This window comes from Gavialis gangeticus, unplaced genomic scaffold (assembly GCF_001723915.1).
Source record: "Gavialis gangeticus isolate Ggan-Ray unplaced genomic scaffold, GavGan_comp1, whole genome shotgun sequence".
Classification (NCBI taxonomy): Eukaryota; Metazoa; Chordata; order Crocodylia; family Gavialidae; genus Gavialis; species Gavialis gangeticus.
The window spans coordinates 25422978-25434163 of NW_017729029.1; the positions used below are offsets into that span (position 1 = coordinate 25422978).

General features: G+C 44.4%; 1 long non-coding RNA gene across 1 annotated transcript in view; it reads left to right on the forward strand.

Moving 5' to 3' along the window:
* The window catches only part of LOC109300403, a 26473-nt gene extending 15804 nt beyond the window's left edge, over nt 1–10669 (forward strand). Inside the window, exon 3 of the long non-coding RNA XR_002098200.1 lies at nt 10561–10669. This is a non-coding gene — a long non-coding RNA (uncharacterized LOC109300403). The remainder of the gene's footprint in view (nt 1–10560) is intronic.
* Nucleotides 10670–11186: the final 517 nt, after the last annotated feature.

Here is an 11186-nt window from a genome sequence, read left to right on the forward strand (position 1 = left end):
GGGCAAGTATTGGGGGGGCCCGGGGGCAGACGGAGTGTGGGGCTGTTTGGGGCAGCTATCGGAGTGGCTCAGGGGGCAGAGAGGGGGTGGGGCTGGGCAGGGATTGGGGGGCTGGGACAGTCAGCAGGGCCATTGGGGGTCCCCCTAATGCTCCTCCCCCTCTTCCTCCAACCCCCCTGACTCCTTACTTACTGGCACTGGAGCCTGGATCCAGCTCCCTGCTGCTGGCACACTGCCTGCCCTCACTGGCAGGCAGTGTTCTTTAACACCAGGGTGATGGCCAACCATAGAGATGCTTTGGTAGCCAGAGCATCTCTGTGGAGGACTCAGCCTCTGGTTTCCTCAGGGCATAGTCTGGGACCATGACCTGCCCTGCATTTTTTGTCTGTGGGTTTTTTTGACCCCTGGATATCCAGGGGTCTGATTTGCTGCAAATTTACAGTGCAAGGAACACTTTCTCATTCCTGCACATGACTTGCAGCTCGTTTGGATGCGTCCTATGAGGGCAAGGGCCAGAAGTCAGAGCCATCCTTCTTCCAGGCTGTTTCACTGAATAGAGTCATACAGCAATTCTGTGAAGAGATGTCAAAGAGCTCTGGAGAGTAGGGGGGCTATGATGAGCATAAGAGAGTGAGGGTGTCAAGAACTGCCAGATGTAGCTATCATCCCTTCTAAATCAATGACCAGAGCTGATGTCCTGCTTGACCTACCCTAGTAAGGCTACTGTCACTGAGCCAACCTCTTTCTAACTTTTTTTTCTCCCAGCCCCAACTATCTTTTCTATTTGCCTGACGAGTGGTGAACTTCAGGATTAAGGCTGGAGAGTGACTTGGCCAATGCCTGTCTATTGCCTGGTGTTTGCATATGGCAACCTCCATGGCTGGGAAGTGGGAGAAGCATGCTCAAAATCCATCTGGGTAAGTGGGGGAGCAAAGGTTCTGCACCCAGATCTGCTGTTTAAGGAGTATACCCTAATTACTAGTTTACTGGGTTAAATGATACGAGGTTTTTCCTTCTCCCTATTACATGCACACCTCCTGGAGGGAAGGTGGTAACAGGGAGATCCTGTTCTTCCACAAGTGAAAATAGAACCCGAATTGTGTTTATGTGGCTATGTAAAGTGATATGAGATTTAGCCCTAAATTACTTAGAAAACTTGCAGTGGTTCATTCCATGTTTATTTAATGCTGTTGTGCCAAGTAATTCTTTTTGCTCACTAGAAAAACAGAAAACAAATGTATAAAACAACTTTAAGACTTGGACCTTCTGGAAATTATTTGCTTTTTCATGCAATTTTTCCTGAAGAAATCTTGTGTGAAGATGACCCAATAGGTTTCTTTAAAAAAAGACACCTTATTTACAGAGTGGATTGTTTTATCAACTTAAGTCAGAAAGATGTGTATTTTTTAATATACATTTGTGGAGTTTCTGAAAAAGTAACATTCTGTTTTTTGTAATAATAAAACACTTATTAAACGAATGTGGAAGTGAAAATGCCCAGGCTTCAAGGTAATAGAGATCTAGTTACTGTGTTCTAGTCTGGAATATATGCCATTGTTTTCCTGTATAGATGAAACTTTTTAGGTAAATGTTATATTTTTGAAAGGTATCAGATCCTAATGAATCATAAACAATCTTAAGGGATGAAAGCTTGTCACTTTCCACAGGACCTTGACAATGTGGCTAGTGTCAAGGTAAGATTGCATCCTTTCCTACAGACTGTTACAGCACTGTCTTGAATGTGCTGTCTTTGAGAGGTGAGAAAATAGTCTGGTCTCTCCTCCATGCCTATTCAGTCCCTGTGTCACCTTTGAAACTGCCAAACAAGATGGCAATTAGTGCCCAATGTGATACGTTACTTGTCAAGTAGGAGCTAGACGAAGATCACTAGCTCCTTTCTTATAATGTACCACACAAATGCAAGGTGACAATAATGAGTTTAGGGCACTCCTAGTTTTTTCTTAGGTGATCCAGTTACCCAGAGATGGAAGACTCCTGGTTACATAATCATTTGCCCAAATATTTTTCTTTATTGCCTCCTTTCTTCTTTGCTTTCTTTCATTACTTTCTTTTTCTGTTTTTTTTATTAGAAGTTGTCCCAGTTCACTCTTTTTTTTCTTTTCTGTATATATTGTGCTGGCTTAAAAATGAAAGCTTTAATTTACTTAATTCTGTTTGTTTGTTTTTCCCAACACTCTAGCATTGCATCATATCAGTTAATTTCTAAGTAGAACTTTCCTTTTCAGAAGAGCTGTTGTCATGTTGAAACCTCTACCAAACATCTGTCCTTCTATCCCTGTTGTTGTCAGAATATTTAGACAAATTGTAACATATTTTTTCAGACTATTGACAACCAGGCAATAAACAAATGAATTACCATCAGCTGGTATCCTGACACTGCAGTAACAATTATCTGGAAATAACATGGTAATTATGTGACAAGAGCCCTTATAAATAATGAGGGGAAGATCTCTTGTTCCCCAGTGATATGGTTGGATGCATCTCAGAACAATTCTTTATTTCCTAATTCCCAAGCTTTCTCCAAAGGAAGAAAGTGAGCTTCCCTGCTAAATGGTAGGTTTTATTGATATCTGATATATTTCTTTCAGGACATCTCCTAAAACTGCTTATACCATCTACCTTTTGGACTTTCCCCTGGGAGGAATGTTAGACACCTGAATTTCTTCTCTCTTATAGTTAGATGTACCCCTAGGCACCTTGTACTCATCAACAATGAATTTTATCCTTTCAACCCACCATTGATGTAGGGAAAATTATTTAGATATTACACGTACAGGGTTATAGCTCAGGGGAACTGAAACACTGGAGACTCTTGGATGAACTGAGAGTTTCCTTAATTTTAGATTAATGTCCTCCTGCCTGAGCTGGCCTTCCTGTCAGGTCTTAGGTAACACTGGCACATAGACATAAAGTTCAGGCAATATTAGAAGATATGAAAAAAAAGAAGGGAATGAGTTACAAATGATAAGTTACAATATATGTTTCTTGATTGCATGTTCATTGTTATCTAGGTTGGTTATTGTCAATCAAAGGTCCATCTGACTAGTGAGTTCCAAATGTCAAACTGCTAAATGCCAGAGACCAGTTCTTCAAGCAAATTATCGAGAAATATTTTGGGACTTTTATGCTACATCTGTCATTCAATTTCACAGATTTAGAAACTGTTTCTTCCTCTGAAATGCCTGTTTAGCTTTAAAAAGATTCTCTCTTCAAACAGTCTTCTTGTTATCTGCTGTGAAAGAAAATGCTCTCTTGACTTGATAGTTACAAATAATTTTTAAAAGCTGCAGATTTCACTTTCCTAAAAGTTTTATCTGCTATTCTATATAATTTATCTTCTCTCTTACCCTTCAATCCTCATTTCCCAGAAAGAGCTGATCACAAGTACACCTTAGAGAAATAAGCCTACCTATTTCACTCAAGAAAGATCAAACACCCTAAGCTGTTTTCTGAGTCTTGCTGATTCTTCGTAAATAATTACTCACTCATGATTAGTGATAAATGTAAAGTACTATCCTAATCTCAAAACATTTTTTTTCTTTTCTGGTGAAAAAAGAAAATTTAAATTAAACTCCAGGAAAGATGAAAAAGCAGAGCTATAATATCATGCTAAAACCCTTCCAAAGTGTTTGAAATGGTGCTACAGCCCTGCACTATTATGTTGTCTAGTGTTGTTTTTAGATTTGATTTTTTTAATATACTTTATAAAATTAATGACTCTATGAAACGTGAAGAAATTCCTTGGAAACCAAGTTCTTTCATCATGTCTCATTCACCTGCAAGCAGGAAGTGCCAGACATTTCATGAGAAGAGCTCTAGCTAATAGATACATAGGCCAGGGTAGTAAAGGCAGACATGCACTTTTAGGATTAATCCAAAGCTAAAACTTCTGGAGTTTGTGCAAATTTCAGTTTGGAAATTCCTTTTCCAGGCACTTGGATTGGAAACAGGATATAGGATGATAAAGAAAATTGAAGGCCCATTATTTTGCACTGCATTTAAAGATTACAGGGTGTTAAAAATAAATGCATTTATAATGTGTTCTAAAACAATAGATCTTAAGAGAGCAACTCCATGTTGGGATCATTGCAGCTAGAATGCATTATTGTGGGGGGTTGTTGTTGTTTTTTTGTTTTGTTTTTTGTCTTTTTCTTGTAAGACCATTCAGTACATTTTAGCAATTTAAAATTACTACCCATACAATCTAATTGTCACCACTTTATGCAGAATCAGAAAATGCAATAAAACTGCCCTTCCCTGGCAATTGGCAAATAATCAAACCTCTTATCAAAGAGATTTGGACCAAAGCATATGGCCGCTTGAACAAGTGATGGGGGTTTAGTCCTCAGGGTTTCATGCTATGCCCCCTAAATTGAAATGGTGGGTTTTAATTTTTTCCACCACTGTGTACACATGATCTCTCAGAAATCTCATAAAATGCTCCATGCACTATTCACAGTAAATTACTGCAGTTGTCACCGCAAAGAAATCCACCCCCCTGAACTCTTCATACTAAATTACAGCAGGGGGCATCTATAGCTCACAGCACACTGATATATACAGATCCCCAAAATTGTGCTTTTTTTATTAATTTAGATAATTTGTGTCATTTAATTAATGTAATTAATTTAATTAATTTTTACACATTTTTTTCTTTTTTACCAAAGCTTTTTAAAAAAAACTATGCTTATTTTATTTTTATTCCTTCATTCATATCTTTATTCTCACCTTATTTTTCAGTTTACTATGTCATCCAGTAACCTTTATTTCATGTGTACATCTGCTTTTTGTTTTTTGTTGCATTTGAACAGCACACATTATAATATGTGCGCAAAAATCTATCACCCCATTAATTTCTTATATATATCTTCCCATGCTTATTTGTTGGGACTTCATGCATATTGGGAAGGCTTTCTGTCTGTATTGGAGGGTTGTGGTGCACTCCCTGCATTATCTTACAGGGGGTCCCAGTCCCTGCATAGGGGACTGGATGTCTGAGCCAAAAAAGCCCCTGTGTGTGGCGGTCACATATCAGCCCTGGGCTGTGCTCAGGACAGCCAGCAGGAGGGGGGTCGGGGGAAGTGTGCAGGGGGTCCGAGCTGAGATTCTCCTGCTCTCCTGCCCCACAATGCAGGGCTAGTTGGAGGCATCTGGGCTCCTACTGCGGGAGCTTGTGGGAAAGAGACAGCAGGCTTTTGTCATGTGATGGACTGGCTGAGAGTACAACCCACCACCAAGGTTGTGCAGCCCTTCAGCCAGACCCAGGACACCTCCTCACCTGAGGGCCACATAGGGATTGTGACTTGCTTTGATTCAGGGCATGGGGAGGGGGAGGGGTTCTGAAGCACCCCTCCATCGCCTTGCACCCCCTATGCAGTGCCAGCTTCCAGGGCCCTTCACTCCCAACCCACATTCCTCTGTACCCCCAAGCCCTCCTGGGGTCCCCCACACCCAAACTTCAGGCCCCTGCCTCCCAGGCCCTGCCCATAACCCTCTTACCCCAGGCCCTGCTGATGCCCCTGACTCCTGATCTGCAGCACCCTGCCTCCCATCTCCAGCCCTGCAGGTACCTCTCCTCTATCACAGCACCCTGCACCCCAGCCTTCCCAGTGCCCCTCTCTCCTGACCCACAGCCCCCTGGTTCTATAGCAAACTGTCTCCTTGGAGCACCTCTTGCTTGTGCTTGGGGGGTTGACTAGATAGGGCTATTGAATAGGGTCATTAGCATTATAAAAGTCATGTTCTTTAAATTGCAGTTCCTAAGCTACACAGCTCAGGTTCCTGTAAACACCCTTCCAGTAAAAACTTGGGGGTGTCAGATGATTCTAGAAACCTGTCATCCACACAGAAGTGCAGAACATAGTGCCTAGCAGAAAAATGACAAGACCTGCCATGAATTTTCACTGGAGTAATTCCCTGAAATCCAGCAGAAGCCAGGGGAAGAAAGGTGGGTGTGTGGTCACCATGCCCTTTTCTAAATAGGTCCCATTAGCACTGCCTATCTTGTAAGAACTTGGGGGTTTTTTTGGGGGGGGGGTCCATCAAGCGCTCAGTGATAAAAAAAAAGGCACAAAGAAGAAGAGTATCTCAAAGAACCTCAGTTTCCCAGCCCTCCCCACCCAGACCCCCAGGAGCATAGTTCAGTGACAGATAGGTTGGACATTGTGGTGTGGAGGCGTGGGAAGGGGGAGGGTGCTTGAAGGGCGGGAAGCAATTCCTTTCAATCAAGCTGCATTGCAGGCAGACAGTGAATTGCAGGTGTCATTGGCAGACAGCCATTAAGACCTATCATTCTAGACAATGGGTGCATCTGGGGGAAAATTGGGAAGACTATGGATTTCAATGGTGTTCTGTTAGGAAAGGTCATTTGAGTAGATTGGCATAAGTGCCAGTACTAAGACACAGTTCAGACCTATATAGGGATGAACAAATTGCAGATCAGACCTACACAAAAAGGTTCCATTCAAATGTTTGTATAACTGCTCTCAGTTGTGGGTAGAAAACATCTGGTGACTCTGGTCAGAGCATAGTGATCCCTCTCTTAGAGGCTCAGGCACCCCTCCGCCAGCAAAAACAGATCATTGTGCACTGGCTGGGCAACATGCTTCAGGAGCACACTAGGGGTGCTGCAGGGGCACACTAGGGGCACAGCAATGGAATGGGGGGTGGTGGCCCCATTGAGCCTACCTGGAGAGGCTGCTTGCAGGGAGGGCAGGAGCATAGCCACCCCCTGCCCCACTTGTCTGGGAGCCCACATGCCCCAAGCCCAGGCATCATAGGCTGTGTGGCAGCATGGCAGTGGGGACATAGTGGCTGGCTTGCAGGATGGGGGGGAGCAACGGGATCTGTTGCTGCAGCACTCTAAAGGGGGAAAGGCAGGCAGGCTTCCTGCAGCTGCCGCACAGCAGTCTACCCACTCCAAGGGATTGAGCAGGGACAGGTGGCCCAGCCGGTGGCCACCTGGCACAGCCCCACCCATCTGGACAGGTTACAATGTTACTTGGGCACCCACACACTGATGACCTCTGATCTGAGGTTGGGCAGTGCAGGGCCCCTGGTGCAGACCATCTTATCTCTGTCATGTTGCAAACTTGTGCAAAAGGCTTCTGTCTCTTACCTGGGTAGGGCCAACATCTGGACACAGTGGAGAAGCTGGGCCTTTCAAGTCCTGAGATTTGATTATTGTGACCAGAGACCAGCATCATGTTAACCTGAGGTCAACAAACAACTTCCCTCCAACCTTCCACAAGTTAGCAACACCCCTCCATCCACAGTCCCCCTCTTAAAAAAAGACAATGTAAAGTAAGAAATCCAGAAAATCAAGTAGATACCTTTATTTACAACCAACAAAAAATGTAAAAAGGAAACAAACCACAAACAATTCCTTTAAGATAGCAATTTATAATCAGTATGAACTACTATGAATTACTATAACAGTGGATGAATAGTTAAAAGACACAATGACAATAACAGTGCCATTACTATAACAATTACTATAATGTCCCTCTTACTATAACAGCACCTGAATTGTGTAAAAAAAAAATCAATGATCAATTCTAACTAAAAGAAGCTGGCCCTTAGCTGAACTTTCATTCAGAGCTTGACAGAGAACTATTGGATTGCAGAATGCCAATCTGTGCCCGCTGTTGCTGCTCCCTGGAAGGGGCAGGTACAGGGGCAGGTGCAGGGCCAGCCAGGGCTGATGATTACCAGGCACAAAATCATTTCCAGTATGCCCGTTACTATTTGCTGGTCCTGCTGGGTCTCGGAATGCCTTTTGGACTCTGCATGGCTCCTGCCATGCTGGACAGCCATGATGCTTCCCATAGCATGATGGACCTGTCTGACCAGCTCTCACAGCCACTGCTCACATCCCCTGTGCATGTACATTCCCTGAGGGCAATCAGTAGCCTGTCGGTTCCTGCATTGGCTACAGCCTGCTTTGGTTACCTGTGTGTCTTTGGTGGTGGCATTGGAATTAGAGCTGAAAATAAAAGAAATGCGGTAAATAAAGTGAGTTAAGGATGATTGCTGCTCTAAAAAGAGGCACTCAGCATATCTTGTGACCAGAAAAGAAGCATTTAGACCTAAACAAGAAAAGCCCTGAGACTCACTGCTCCTGCAGCAGCCTTGGGGCTATGGGGGGCTCTGCAAGATGCAGCATGAGGCAGCAGGGAGCAGCAGGGATTGCCCCCTGCCAGCAGGAAAAAGTCTGGGAATTTGTGCTATGGATTTTTTTAGCCCTGCAGACACTGGCATGCAGCTTACTGTTGGGATGTGCCACTTCCTTCCTGCATGGTCTGCAGGCATCTGGGCAAGATTGCATGCACAAGCTGAGCTCAAGGCCCCTTTTTTCTCTTCTGACCCCTCCCCTACCCCATTATTATTTATAATTCAAATATAATTAATGCCAATACAACAAAACAGAGAACATGTAAAACTCCTCTACCCCACAACTACAAAGAAAAAAATAAAAAGAAAGTTGTAAAATAGCTCCTTAAAAGTTTTTGCCCTCTCAAAAAATGGATTTCTTCTATTCCTGCTGCACCATGAGTCCCAGCAGAGCAGGGGCATCCCTCTTCTGATGAATGGGAGGGATCACTGCTTGACTCAGCAAGCAAATGACAGTTATGCTGCAAGGGAAGAAAAAGGATGTGGGGTTTCGCCATACTCTCAAACTCACTTTCCTCACCTCCTCTTATAGGGTATGGAATCTTCCATGGGAGATTTTCCTAATATTTCTCTGGGCATATATATGTGTTGGCACTGGACTCACGACCCAGCCCTGATACCTTTGCTCCAGGCTAGCACAACACTCAGATCAACCACAACCCCTGCCACTTGATACACAGTGATAGGAAATAAAAGCAATGCAGGCAAAGCAAGTACAACATACGTTACTCAAATTTCCCAGTCCCAGAATATACACAAGTTGAGTAATCTGTCTGGCTAGTATGTAAACACCGCCTTGAGGTTCTTTGCTTGAGTGTCCAATGTCAGCAACCTCAGAGGTCAGGGGCTGATGCCAACTGTTCCCCCTGCTGTTTTGAAAACTCTTCCTTTTGTGTTCTTTCTTCTTCTGGTGACTCCTGATGACTCTTGATGACCCTTGATCTGTGGCTATCACTGATTGGTCTTCCTGTGGCCATCACACTGCCTACATCCTAATTTGGGGCTTTACTGGTATCCTAATAATTTGGTCTGTTCCCCCAAAACTGGAAAGCTTAAGGCTTTTTGCAAGCAGACACTATGGCCCTGAAGCCCTGGAGCCAGGCCTATCTCTGTTATAAAATAAAGTTTGAATGTTTTCATTTACCCAGGATGTGTGGCTTTGCTGTTTGTCTGCCCAGGTTAGACACCCTGTCTGCTTCTGAAGGCTAAGAAACCTGTGCATGAAATTCAGGCTTTAAAAAAAAATCAATTACCCCTTGTTGCTATAACCATTATTCTAATGCATATATATATATCCTGTAAGCCAATTTCCCAAAGCAAACCTCTAAATATTATTTTCTAGCCAACACTATGCACCTGTTGTGGCTGAATATTCAAGGGTCTGTGTCACTGCCTTAGCAGGCCTCAGGTGATGCACAGCTGGAGGGCAATTGGAAAAGAGATGGCAGTTAGCCTGACATATTCCTATCTAGCCCACGTTACCTACCCTATACTTTCATGGTTTCCCCTATTACCATATGTCCAAGCCTCCCCCCCTCCCTGCAATGGCAGACTTACCACTTCTACCTCCAGCTCCAGTTCCTGATGTTGTGGTGGCTGGGTGAGGGGCTCGGGTGGGAGCGATGTGGGTGAGGTCAAACGGAGTTTGGATGGAACTGTAAAGTAGGGGAGCATTTGTGGGGAGACGGTGCATGGTCGGATCCTTACCACTGTCACGGTCAAAACAGGAGCGGGGAAAGGTACAGTGATATGTGGGATAAGAATGTGGGGAGAGGTGGGGGTGTGTGGAAATGGGAGGATGCTCATGCCTCCTTGCTGCAGCTGAGGTCCTTCAGGATCCCTTGGAATCTATATCTGGGGTGGGTGGCTGAATGTCAATGGCATGTTGGTGTCTGTGCTTCTCAGCTGTTCTACCAAGAAGTCCTCCTCTGAAGCTCTCAAAGGACAAAGTAGTCCAACAAACTTTAGGGACCCATTGAACTCCTATTAGGTGTTAATTGCTCAGAGCCTAAAACACCCAACAGGGCCAGAGCTTACTTCCCCTGTTATTGCAAAAGACTGACTGCAAAAAAATCCCTGTCCATGCATGGCACAACAGCAGGCTACACAATGAAGCTAAACAGTGGCCCATGTGTGAAAACACTGCTCCTGGAGGCCCTGGGCTGACAGACTGACCAGCCTTCTGGAAGCCCTCCTACCCCCTTCACAACATGGGGCATTCACAAGCCTTGGGTCTGGCTTGTGCCTCAAGCCTGAGTCATCAGTGTGAACCAGGAAAAGTGCCCACCCTCTTGGAATTGTAGGTCAGCTTTGGGGAGGGGACCCTGCACACCTGGGCAGATTGAAATAGGATGAAGTTCATCAAAGACAAGTACAAAGTGCTGCACCTGGGCAAAAAGAACCACCAACAAACTTACTGGATGGGGGATGACCTTATTGGCAGCACAGCAGCAGAAAGGGATTTTGGAGTCATAGCTGATTCCAAGATGAACATAAGTCATCAATATGATGAAGTGATCAACAAGGCTAACCGCATTTTATCATGCATTAGCAGATGCATGATGAACAAGTCCAGGGAGGTGGTGCTTCTCCTCTATGTGGCACTGGACAGGCCACAGTTGGAGTACTGCATCCAGTTTTGGGTGCTGCACTTCAAGAGGGATGCAGAGAATCTTGAGAGGGTTCAGAGGAGGGCCACTCGTATGGTCAGAGGCTGCAGGCAAGGCCCTACAAGGAAAGACTAAGGGACCTAGATCTCTTCAGCCTTCACAAGAGAAGGCTGAGAGGTGATCTTGTTGCTGCCTACAAATTCATCAGGGTAGGGCAGCAGGGAATAGGAGCTGCTTTATTTACTAGGGCAGCCCCTGGAGTAACTAGAAACACTGGCCACAAATTAACAGAGAGAAGATTTAGGTTGGACATTAAAAATAACTTATTCACAGTAAGGGTTCCTAGAATCTGGAATGGGCTTCTAAGGGAGGTGTGTTCTCCCC